This window comes from Hylaeus anthracinus, unplaced genomic scaffold (assembly GCF_026225885.1).
Source record: "Hylaeus anthracinus isolate JK02 unplaced genomic scaffold, UHH_iyHylAnth1.0_haploid 0, whole genome shotgun sequence".
Lineage (NCBI taxonomy): Eukaryota > Metazoa > Arthropoda > Insecta > Hymenoptera > Colletidae > Hylaeus > Hylaeus anthracinus.
In genome coordinates this window covers 16,952,528-16,964,604 of record NW_026533254.1, presented here as the reverse complement: position 1 = coordinate 16,964,604, position 12,077 = coordinate 16,952,528, and the positions used below count along the sequence as shown (strand labels likewise).

At 45.6% G+C, this 12,077-nt stretch overlaps 1 protein-coding gene across 5 annotated transcripts in view; it reads right to left on the bottom strand.

Moving 5' to 3' along the window:
• The window catches only part of LOC128889642 (uncharacterized), a 126,470-nt gene that overhangs the window by 73,217 nt on the left and 41,176 nt on the right, over positions 1 to 12,077 (bottom strand). For 3 of the 5 annotated variants that reach the window (XR_008460486.1, XR_008460484.1, XR_008460485.1), the window contains one exon: positions 10,612 to 10,675. The exons of the other annotated variants lie outside the window; for them this stretch is intronic. The gene's annotated coding sequence lies outside the window, so the exon portion shown is untranslated. The remainder of the gene's footprint in view (positions 1 to 10,611; positions 10,676 to 12,077) is intronic. 5 annotated transcript variants of the gene reach the window in all.

The window sequence follows — 12,077 nt, the reverse complement described above, 5'->3', positions numbered from 1 at the left end:
CTATTAACTGAAACGTTAAGTATCTTACGGTAACAAATAACGTTTGCGTACAATTACAAGAAAAATTCTTAAAAGTGATCCCCGGTCTAACTTCGTACCCGAAAACCTCGTCGCGTGCTCTCCGGGTCAAACATGACCCAGCGGTACCAGTCATAGATTGAATCATCCAACGCACCATCGTCAGCCACCCTCGCTGCCCATCCCAGACCCCCGATTTCAATCCCAAACACAAACGAAAGATGCTCCCCTCCCGTTAATCCGGTCGATGCAGAATAGTCCGCGGATCGGCCGAGTTTGAGAACCACGACGGCTCGGTCGAGGGGCGCCCCCGTAAGGGCGGTTCGGCATATATTTGTATTTGTACAAGTAGTAATATCGCGGTTTGGTCGGGAAGGATCGACCATACCGTATCCGCGAAGGTTGGGATGGCGGGAAGGTAGGGGTTGTAGCAGCGGAAGCGAGCATTATTTTACGCGACGGCAACCCTCGGAACGGACTGTACACGGCCAGGTCAGGGACTGTACGTCTGCCTCTCCAATCTGCAGGCTATTGTGACACTCCTCTAGTTCTCCGACTCCCTCTTTTCCCAACCCCCCTTTTTCTTCCATCGGGCCCCCTTCCGTCCTCTTCCTGCCTCTTTTCGTCCCCCTCCCACGGCCCTCATCCCCCGTCCATTTTCCTTCTGTTCCAGCCTCTTCCTTGCCACCCCTGCAAGAGAGAGAGTTCTTCTTTCGCCACCCCTCCGCGTCCCCCTGGCTCGCCCTTCAGCGGCTGTCGCGGCGGAGCACGAGAGGAGAGTTGCATACCAGGGGCCACCCTTTGGGAGTAGACAGCCTGCTCCCTTTTCCTTCAGACGCCCAGACTGTACGCGCGGCGTCGACGCGAAAATTATTTACGTTTTCGTTGACGTCTGTCGCGCGACGCGTACTGCCGCGTCGACGATCAGCTGCACCGCATTCAAGGTACTCGATTACTCCGCGGTTTCTGGGGAGCAGGATTTCGAGCGCAGGTGGACTCTTGGTGCCATTCGTACTTTCTTTGGTTGGATAAGTAGTCGAAGTAGTCGAATTATAAATCGAATAGTGTTGCAAAATAATATTTGAGGTGAAATAATATTAGTGTTGAAAATATTTGAGGAGGAGGTGGTAGGAGGAGGTGGTAGGAGGAGGTGGAGCTCGAATTGCATAGCGCCTTCTGTAGTTGGAACTACTCGAATGATAAATTAAAGAGTGTTGGGGTTGTATATGGAAAATATTTGAGTTACCCGAGCACTCGCATAAGGTAGGGGAACCACCCTCGACTCAGGTTCTGTCGTCGAGTCTATGATATTTTAGGGGGCTGCACCTGTCACGTGTCGCACAGCGTGAATCCAACCCCTATGCATCATGCTGGCTGGCACGCGACTATTGGCGACGCCTCGTAAACAGTGACGTTGATTTTTCAACGCATTCCCTTTTACATCGCTACGAATCCTTACGTGCAAGCTATTATTTATGCCAAGCATTGTTCTTGCGTAATTGCGGCCGTAAGTACGCTTTGGTGAAAGTTCCTTTCTCCGGTAAGAATTTGAAAAAAAAAGTTCCCAGCGCAGTAGCCATAACAGGTATCTCTCTTGCCGTTTTTGGTTAGCATTTCCTTGAAAGTTTTCTTCCCAACGTTCGCACTGTAGGTAGTACATTAGCAAACGAGGAAAAGAAGGAGGATGCTTATTTTCAGGCCTGCCGTAAACCGTTTTTACGAGGATACATGAAAAGTTTCGTTCATACGTCCGAAGTCGATGACGAAAAGGCATCAACGAACGGAGTTGCTTGACGGATGTTCGCGTACCTATTATTAGTTTTTTACGATCGGTCGTTGTAACTCGCGCGGCTCGTTCACAGGAAGAGAGAAAAAAATATATCAACGCGTTGTATCTAGCGGCATGTCTAACTATTTTCGCTAATTCACGCGTTTACGATTCGATGCCGCAATTTCGCGACGATTTCGTAGCTATTCCATTCCTGTTATATCAAAACGAACGAAAACACAGCTCGGGAAAATTCGAAGAATGGTCGGAAGAGATTGTTCGTTCCGTGAATATGTGGAACCATTTTAAATTTTCGGCTTTGAATACGTTTTATAAAAGGTGACCCATTTTAATCTCCAAGGGAGCGTGTGTTCGTTCTACTTTGCATAGAAAGGATTGAACACATGAGATTTCAAAATCCGGCGGAAAAACGACCGAGCTACTAAATATCATTGGTACAGTGCTATTCGAATAATCGTATTTAGATAGCGATACTTGAATAACCCCATTCAAATAATGATATTCGAAGGTTCGAATAATGTTAGTCGAATAATGCGAGTCCGTTGAAATACAAGTATTCGAATGATGATGTTCAAATACTAACCATCTACTCTTTCGTAATACTCGATGAATTGCAAGTTCCGCACGCGATTGCCGCGGCTCTTATCAACCCTGACCAAAACACGAACCCCTCGTCCCCAGTCTGTTTACCCTGAAAGGATTCGTCACGGATTCTTTCCCGCCATCCATCCGCGTTGTCTGCCAGCCCCCTCAGCCCCTTAACCGTCTTTCTAATTTCTGGCTTCCGGTTTCGAGCACTTTCGGGTAAGTTTCGCGCAGGAAAGTTGCATTTTCCCCACGGTCGGATGCTTCGAACAAGAAGAAGTTCGTCTCGAGGTCGGTTTGGATGCCGTAGCTCTGGGGCGTAATATTGATCATGGTGTGGGCGGCCTTCGGGGCGAAGAACGGTGGGGGGGGGGGGTGTCTGCACGACCTCTCCTCGCCCTCTCCCTCGTCCTGCTTCACCGTCCCTCTCTTCAGGGGTGAAGTCGTCGGGTTGGAGGGGGCGTAGGCGGAAGAGGGACTAGCTGAAGCGTTACAACGGGCCCACTCGTTGCATACTCCCGTCGATTCTACCGGGTGATTTATTCTACCCTGGCTCCGATCGCCGTTTATTCAAATTTCACCCCACTGATCATTCGTCGCAATTATTTCATACTCGTAGCATTACTAGAATTAGTGGAATTACCGTTATTAGTCGAATTAGTAGAATCAGGTATCTAGACTATTTTATATACAACTCTGTAACATTTATAAAGTTACAGAGTTGTACAGAAATAATGTAACGCGTATAGAGGGTAGATTCAATTCGCGAAATTATTATTCCAATTCTAAATTTCTAGTCGCGGCCATCGATGGATCGGCGACAGTCGAAGAGGTGTTCCTCGGGTTCCGCATTAAACAGGTCCCGAATTAATCGGCGAGGTATTGCATTAACGTTTGCATTAGCTTTGAATGAATCTAACTGGATTATCGGACTTAACAGCGCATAATTTCTATTCATGACAGTTCGAAACTGTTTGCAGTTACATGCACGCGCAAACACGGTCAACAAACAGCAGTTTATGAACGATCCACATGAAACAGCAAAGTTTCGGATGCAAATAACGCCCGGCACCGATATTAACATGGACCACGAAAGCTGCCCGCGCCGTTTCAAACCATGCGATATTAATAAAACTACTGTTACCTCGCTAATAACACGAGATAAATGTTTCGGGTAAACCAGCGTGAAATCTCTCGAATGAACCCGTGATAACTACACCAGAAGCGATTCGTTCGTCGCGAATGAATCCGTGATTTTTACACGTTATTCGCGGAATAAACGCGGATTTTCCGCGCGTTATTCGTAGCGAAATTCGAGCGAACTTCGCGCCGGGTGCGGGAGATTTTCGAAGTGAAATTTCCGGATGAATGATCGAGCGAGCAACGCGATGAAAGCTCGCGCCCCCCCCCCCCCCCCCCCGCCGCGGCAAAGGAAGTGGCAAAACTAAAGCCCGAGTTGAAATCGACGATAAAGTGAGAAATATCGAGAGGAACGGGAGCGATATTTTGGAACTAATTTCGAAGATACGGACTTCCCCGGCGCTTCTTCGTCGAAGTGGAGCGCGATTTATTGAACGATCGTTCGGCGCAGCGGGGAATAAAAATTTATCGCCACCGGTCTCGACCGTAAATTCCACGATATTGGGAAATGTGGAAAAGATTAAGTAAATTACGAGACAGTGGTTAGCGCAATAACTGATATCGTCGAATTGCTCGCGAGTCGAGTGCGAGCTGCGGAAATCAATTAGACCCACCCGCAACTCGAAGAGGAAACTCTTGAAAACAATAACATTCTCGACGATTGGTTTATTCGCTCTAAATCGAATTAACAATTTCGCTAAGAATTCGGTGATAGCTACGATAGTCTACATTTTGAATCAACGTTGACAAATCTTCCAGGCGATGTGAATCTCCGGTACCAACACAACGTAAATTATTAATATATCCAAAAACAAATCCTCCACGCTGAACATTTTTCTATACCTTCCTTAAGCCACCCCCTCGATATACAAAATGTTTCAAAAATATCTGTCCAACTATTCGTTCGCTAAAAATTCTCCCAAAGTATTCCCACTCTCTCTCAGCCTAAGATCACGTCTCCTCTCGGCGCCAGGAGGCCCAACCCACAGGCTGCTGCAGCGCCTCGAGCTTTCCGAATTCCGTGCTCGGAGACGTTAGAGGCGTCTATCGAAGCGTCATTTTTTTTCAGCGGAGGCCTGGATGAAAGTGCAACGGCGCTGAGAACCGCTGAAGTCTCTTTCGGGATCGAAATGACAGTCTGGGCTGAGAGGCGCGAGCTTCGAAAGCCCTCCTCGGTGGGGAGTTTCCGTGCCCGAGCGGGGAACGATATGGGATATATCGTGAATATGTATACACGCGTGTTCGCCAGCCGCTCTCACACGCGCGCGCACGCGAGCACCGTCGAGAGGATCGCTCTCGGCCGTGTGGATGCGAGCACGTAGCAAAAAACTCTTTTGCGAGAGGCGCGAGTGTGCGAGGGTGTACGAAGGGGTGGCCCACTACAATACAGCTTTCCAGGTGGAGGCCATAGAAAAGTCCGTCTGGCTTAAAGGGTCAGGCCTCGGACGAATTCACGATGTCGCGTATCGACGGAGACGGAAACGGAGACAAAGAGGGACGGGAACCGAGACAGAGACGGGATGCACGCGTTTCGATGTGTTACGGTGTCCCAGAAAATTTCGAGAGTTCCCTCGATTTATTCGGTTCGGTATTGTCGGGGGTGGAAATTAATTCGGCGCCTTTCCGAGGGGAAATTGAAATTGATTTGTGCAACGATGATAATCAGAGAATTGTGTTCGAATAATGTTACAAGAATCCATTTATTGGAACACGAGTATTCGAACGATGATGTTCAAATAGCGAGGCTCGAATAATGGTATTCGAATAATGGCGCTCGAATAATTCTATTGGAATACAAGCATTCAAGTAGTGATATTCGAATAGCGATGCTGGAATTATTTTATTAGAATACTAGTATTCGAACGATGATGCTCAAATATCGATGCTCGAATAATGGTATTCGAATAATGGCACTCGAATAATTCTATTGGAATACAAGCATTCAAGTAGTGATATTCGAATAGCGATGCTCGAATCATTTTATTGGAATACGAGTATTCAAATGATGACATTCAAATAGCGTAACTTGGACAATGTAATTCCAATAAGAAAAGAAGAAAAACCATACACTTTTGCAACTACCCCCGATCAGAATAGAGCGTGTTCCATTACTACGAAGGTTGCTAATTTATTGCGAACAAAAAGGCAGATCGATATTTCAATCCGAACTACACATCGAAATAATTAAACACGCTGTCACACAATTGATTTCTATACCTACTCGACCAACATCCAGAAAAAATTATTCGACCCCTCCCGACCCCCCGTTGCAAAATCGAACGATCGAGCGTCGCGTGCCAGATTATTTTATTCCCAGCCACGCGCGCGCATACGGTACAATATCGCGGCCCCCGTGTATCGATAATTCGATAGAAGAGTTTTTGCGCGAAAATTACACTTTAATTGTATCAATCCGACGACGCGTGGTTAATTGGCTATTCAGTTTCAGCGTGTTTGGGCGGAACCGTTCCCGCCCTGCCGGCCCCCCAACGGAAACGAAATTATTATTTCTGACGATCGGAAGTAAACCGGTTAGTTAGGCGAACGGGGGCGCGGCACGCACGGAAAACTGGCCCGGAAAATTGAATTCTTTTTTTCTCTTTCTCCCTCGCGAGCGCGGCGACGGCGAAGAAAATGAAGTTCCCGCGGCATCGTCGATAACGGAGATCCACGCGGCGTGATTAAAATTTTTTTTTTTTTTTTTTTTTTACCTCCTCTGGCAAAGCTCCCCGCCGCCCGTCCACGTCATAGCCGTGCCACGCGGAACGCACTGTTTGAAGTTTAATTACGGCCTCGTACGCGTTGCAGTACAGACAGATTTAAGGGAGAACGGGCAAAATGAAAATGTGGAAATACCGTGACGATTACATTGTGCCTTCGTTCGCCATCTGATAATCCGCTGGATTCTCCTTTAAAGGATGAACGGTTGCCGAGCGTTTAATGATAATCTCGAGGAGTAATTTTTATTCGTTGTTTATCATGTATGCGAGCGAAGTGCTGTGTCTGATTCTGGATCAACGATCTGTTGGAACGTTTATCGAAACCTCTCGAGAGGAACATATATTTGACACATATATGTACGGTTACTTATGATGTGAATATCATTTAGAATAAAAAGGTAGACGACATTAAAGCGTGACAGTATATACGCATGCTCATTTTGTATATTTTCAGCAGCCTAGCAAATAATAAAGAATTAACATGTAAAATGTCCATATTTCGGTTAAACGTTTCTACGATGGCATTCGCTCTGAAAAATACGTGCGCACGAATATATAAACTTTTATTGCCATTTTCATTCGAACGGAAATAAATTTTGGAACGTTCGGCCTCCCGTTCGCGCGCGCTGTATGTTTTCACTTTTTTCCCCACTCCCGTTTGTTTTATATGAACTTTCGTGGAACTTGTTGATTACAATGGGGCCAGTAAACGAGCGTGGAAATCGAATTCCTGATGGATTTCGTTTTATAGTTGAACGAAAAATTCTTCAGGATTAAACGGCCGGTCGTAGTCACCGATATCGGATAATGGAGCATTGTTCTTTGGGAGAACATCTGTGTGTGTGTCTGTTTTTTTTTTTTTTTTCAAACACGGCTTTGAATCTCATTCACGGTCCAATGTTTTCCGTCGTTGCGTCGGGCCGATTATTTCCAACGAATATATTTCTCTTTGAGTAACGCGGAAGTAAACGTGCTGTTTAAACGTGTTATTAAAGCATGTTATTGAAACGCATCAAATTAGACCTTAGGTGCAGTTAATGAGGTTATCAAAAAGGACAAATTATTTTATCGTTACGGAGTCGAAAGCGTCGAATAAAAATATTCAGTGACTATTGAAGTAGCAGCGATCGCAAACTCGGTCTGACCATACACCGTCCACTTCTCCTTGCTGCGATGGACACGATTCTCTACGCATTGGGTAATTGATTCCGAGGAAACGAACACTAATACTGACTTCTCCTTTAAGGGGATGATCGTAGGTATCACGTAGCCTAAGAAACAATTTTTTTACTTCTACATGTATGCGTTACAAAAATGACCCGCGCCGAGCTTTCCCAAAGTGCCATTTTCAAGAAGTGTCGCGGTGTGACCTGTGTTTAAAGTCGAATCCACGATTGTTTCTCGAAAGTAACGCGGTAAAAGATTCAGCGAAACATCCGCGTAGAGGTGGGGGGTAGGTGAACGAGGCTCCCCATGGTGGAAGCGGATGCTTGGTACCGCGCGGACAAAAGAGCGCAGAGGTCCCGCGGTTCAGACCTCAAGGTGGTCCAAAACGAGGTTTCTGGGGAATAAATTCCGAGGTAATGTGTGGAAAGACTGACTTCTGCTTTAGGGGAATGATTGTGGGTGTTGTGAAGATTAAGAAAAAATTTTTTTAATTGCATACATGTGGATGGTAAAAATGGCTTGCAGTGGATCTCCACAGGGCCATTTTCGATGAGTCCTATGGGTTTCGAGGTGATCCGAGCTCTGGACGCAGTGTTAATTGCCACAGTTGGGTATAAAGTCCATTGTGCCCCTTGTGTCTCGCACGTTGTCAGAGGTTAAAGGGTTAAATGAATTTAAATGTAATAGAAGGACTACTGGCAACGACTACCGGCGCCAGCGAAGCCTCTATCGCCATCTATTTTTAAAATTCGTTTAATTTAACCGAATACCGGTATAATCGCGTTAAAATCCCGTCCAAAAATCCCGCTATCGTATTAATTTCGCCAATTAATCAACGCGAGCCAAACGAGGAAATCTTCCTGGTCCGTCTGACCGCACGAACGCCCGTGCCCCGACGAAAAAGAAAAATATCTGGACACGTACCGAGGCGTCCAATTACCACCGTTTACCCGTCGTTACTTTGACGGACATTCACGGCCGCGTATAATCGAATACCCGATGTTCGACTCAAAGCAGCCTCTCGCCGTACGATAATTAAGAGCGTCCGTGCATCGTAGTCCTAGAAGAACACTTTGACGAAGTGCGTTCCGTTGCCCGGGGTTATGGAAATTTACTTGATTAATTAACGACGATCGCGTCGCGCTCGTGGCCCTGCTCGTGTTTCGGTTTTCGAAGTTAAGGACGATCGAACGTCGTCGGGGACGATGGAAGGAGTCGAGAGAGCGACTCGTTCGATGGGCTATATATATCCTTGAATTAGAGCTATTTGCTATTTTTTTAAATTTAGTAATTGCATCGCTACCAATCAGAGCCACCATCAAACATCTCAGTTCCACTCAGTACGTCGATACAAGGAAAACCAAGCGTCGAATATCTGATTCCCTATCGTTTAAAAAATGTCCTTCTAGGGGAGGTTCGGTGAGGATATTGGTCTGGCATTCGGCGTGTTAATGGCTCGGTGTAATTCGATCACGGTTTAATTATTCAATCACCGCGAGCAACCCGTGGCGGAGAATGCGGCGGAATCCCCGTCGGTGAATCTCCGCGCATATAAACCACCGATCGGCGTCTCTCGTCTCGAAATGAGAAGACATCATAAATATGATAATCGGCGGTTTAGACGCCGCGTGTTCGGCATGTTGATCAGCTCCTCATCGATCCAATCGTCTATCGTCCCGTTTCGTGATCTACGTTTAATGTCTGCCGCGGGATCGAGGAAGCCGTGCTGCTCCACGAGGAGGACCTCGAGAAATCTGCTCGGTTTGGGAATGGATTAGGTTCCATCGATGGAATAGTATGGAAATTTCGTTCTACAGAGACATCTTATTATATCTATTCTCTGTTCTATATTTTTATTAGGGTGTTTTACAGCTAGTGTACGAATCGAAAATTGAAGGTAGCTGAGACGATGCCGAATCACAATTTCTTTTGAAAAAATGTCGTATGGTGCTTCGTTTTTGAAGTATCAACGAAAAACCACCTATGCTCTCGCGGCTGAGCGGCCGCTACTCGGGAGCCGTGATTGGTCCGGTAGTTTTTCGTTGACGATTCAAAAACGAAGCGTCATCCGACATTTTTGCGAAGGAAATTGTTGTTCGGAATCGTCTCACCCCCCATTTCCGTTTCTTATACTAACTCTGGGACACACTGTCCTCTATCTATCTATATCTCTATTCTATACACATAGTCATTGCAACAAACATGGATCCCGAGATTCCACCAACTATCCGACATTCTTCCAAGTACCCTTCTCTAAATCCGAAAGAAAACTCGATAAGAACCCAGGAATCACAGTTCCAAGCTCATTCCACCCAGGACAAACGACATCCAGTTAACACGAAAGCGACATGAATCACCGAAATGCGCAATTTCTTGCCAACTTCCAGCATTAGTCGAAAGAGCGCCAGTTCCGCGCTTCAGGCCAAATCGTTCCAGAACGAAATTGAGTCTGGCCGCGGGATAGAGTTTTTATTCGTCTGTAACGATACTTCAGAACCTGGCCGCGCCAATCGTTGGCGCACGCGGAACTTCCCAGGGTGGTCTGAAACTGTAACGCAACGTGTGTGCCTTTGTATCACGGTTTGGAGGTTTCTACCAGGAAGTTAAACAGCGGAGTAACAAGCGAAACGCACCCGCAAAGTACACTTTGCTTTCCGTTAGCGCAATTAATGTGTGTCGGCGTGCGTCAAACAAGCCATTAATCTATTTTACGAAACATTAATAACTGCGGCCTGCTACGCGGAAAGTAATTGAAACACGTTCACGGCCTCGTTTACGTGGAACAATTAGAACGTAATGCAATTTCGCGTCAAGTTCATCAGATGCGGAGGATTGGTGTACGGTGACGCTGTGTTATTCGAGGACATGGCGGTTGGGAACGTTCATTTTGCGGGTCGAGTTCTAAAACAGACCAGTCTCGGTCTAGCATGGACCTGACTCGGTGAAATCATGATTGGACACGTGATTGGACCTAACATATTTAGTAGTTCGAATAAGAATCCAGAATGGGCCAAACTTAACTGAGGACCTGTGACTATAAGGATCCGTCGACCAGACCAAATGGATATCCAAGACTTCTTAGTAGAGTTGTATTAGTCGCTCTTAAACATCTAGGACAGACATCCTAGAGTTCTACCCACTTCTATGTATACATATACTTACAGGATAATAATTATTATCGAAGTTACTTACTCATTGAAGGGATCTTGTGTTTTGGCAGCTTTCAGGTAGAATATGAATGACAAGAATCTCTTACCTGCAGGCAGATAAAATAAAACATCAAAATTGTCATCCAATAAAGCTTAATACTTGGGTTAAAAAAGGGGAACAGATTCTTTGAAAAAAAAATCCTAATTAATAATGCAATATAAGAAGGTCAATTCTAATGTAGCCTTTAATAAAAATTGGTGTCGTTTTAATACCATGAAAATTATGTCTATCCGCATCCATTTCAAATCGAACCGAACTCTATCGTCTCGATCCACTATCGATACAAAGCGCGACGATGCGCGTGGACGGACAAACGCCGCACGCAAAGGTGGACGATAACGAGTCAATTAACGCGTTGGATTATTGCATCGTATTAATTAACGTAATTGAGACGCGTTAACGGGGGATTTGATTCGGTAGCGCGCTAACGACGAACGTCGTCTCTCTATTATGAAAGCACGGGAAACTATCTGGTCGGGGTGGGGAGGAAATTAAAAGCGTGTGGCCGCGTTCGCGGCAGCAATTAATTTAAATGAATTTTCGCGTAAGCACGCAGTTGGCACGTTAAGTAGGCCGGTAATAAGGCAGCTCGTTTCGTCCTAGCTAAACCGCCCCGCACGCAAAATCCTCTAAAATAGAATCCAATGCGACCGAGTCGAGATAAAAAAAAAAAAAAAAAAAACAAAAGAAAAAACGGGAACACCAGACACTGGCTTCGCAACGACGCGATTCGACCGCTACATGGGAAACAAAAATCAAGTTTACAACTTCGCCTCAGGGGTTTAACAATTTTACATTATAATCGGACTTGAAGTTAAAATATTACGTGCATTCTAAAACAATATTTTTTAAGCCATTTTTGGTTCGAGGACTTCTCAGATTTATTTATCCTGATCGTCTTGGTCGAGATTAATTTTTGTCTACGGATTGGTAATGTAGAGCATTCAGTAGAGAAGACAGATCGCAGTGTCGATAATGCAGAGAACTCTGTAGATAACGAGTGCTTTGCCTGAACTCTATCAGATTCCGATGTTTGAGGTACCGACAGTAGGTAAATCTAGGATTCCCTCCTGGGAATGTAGTTCTACAGATGCAAACAATCCTCCAATCCATCGAACGTTTCGTGATGAAAAATGGCCAAGTCTAAGCTTGACGATTTTTCATCTGGTTCTCCAAGATTCGTGGCATTGTGCGAGGATGCTCTCGAACTGGGCGTTGAGTTATTAGACTCCATTTCGAACGTCTGATCGTCCATAAATGGGCGAAAACTCTTTTGTCGGTTTAAGGAAGATCGGTCGTTCGAAATCTACGGTTCGTAGGATTTCCAAACTTTCCGATATTCGCGATGAAAAATAAGAAAAGATCATTGAGAAGGATCACAGTCGGTATGCATTGAACGATTCTCCGAAACATTACCAATGGAACGTTCTGCATTGCCGACAGAGTGG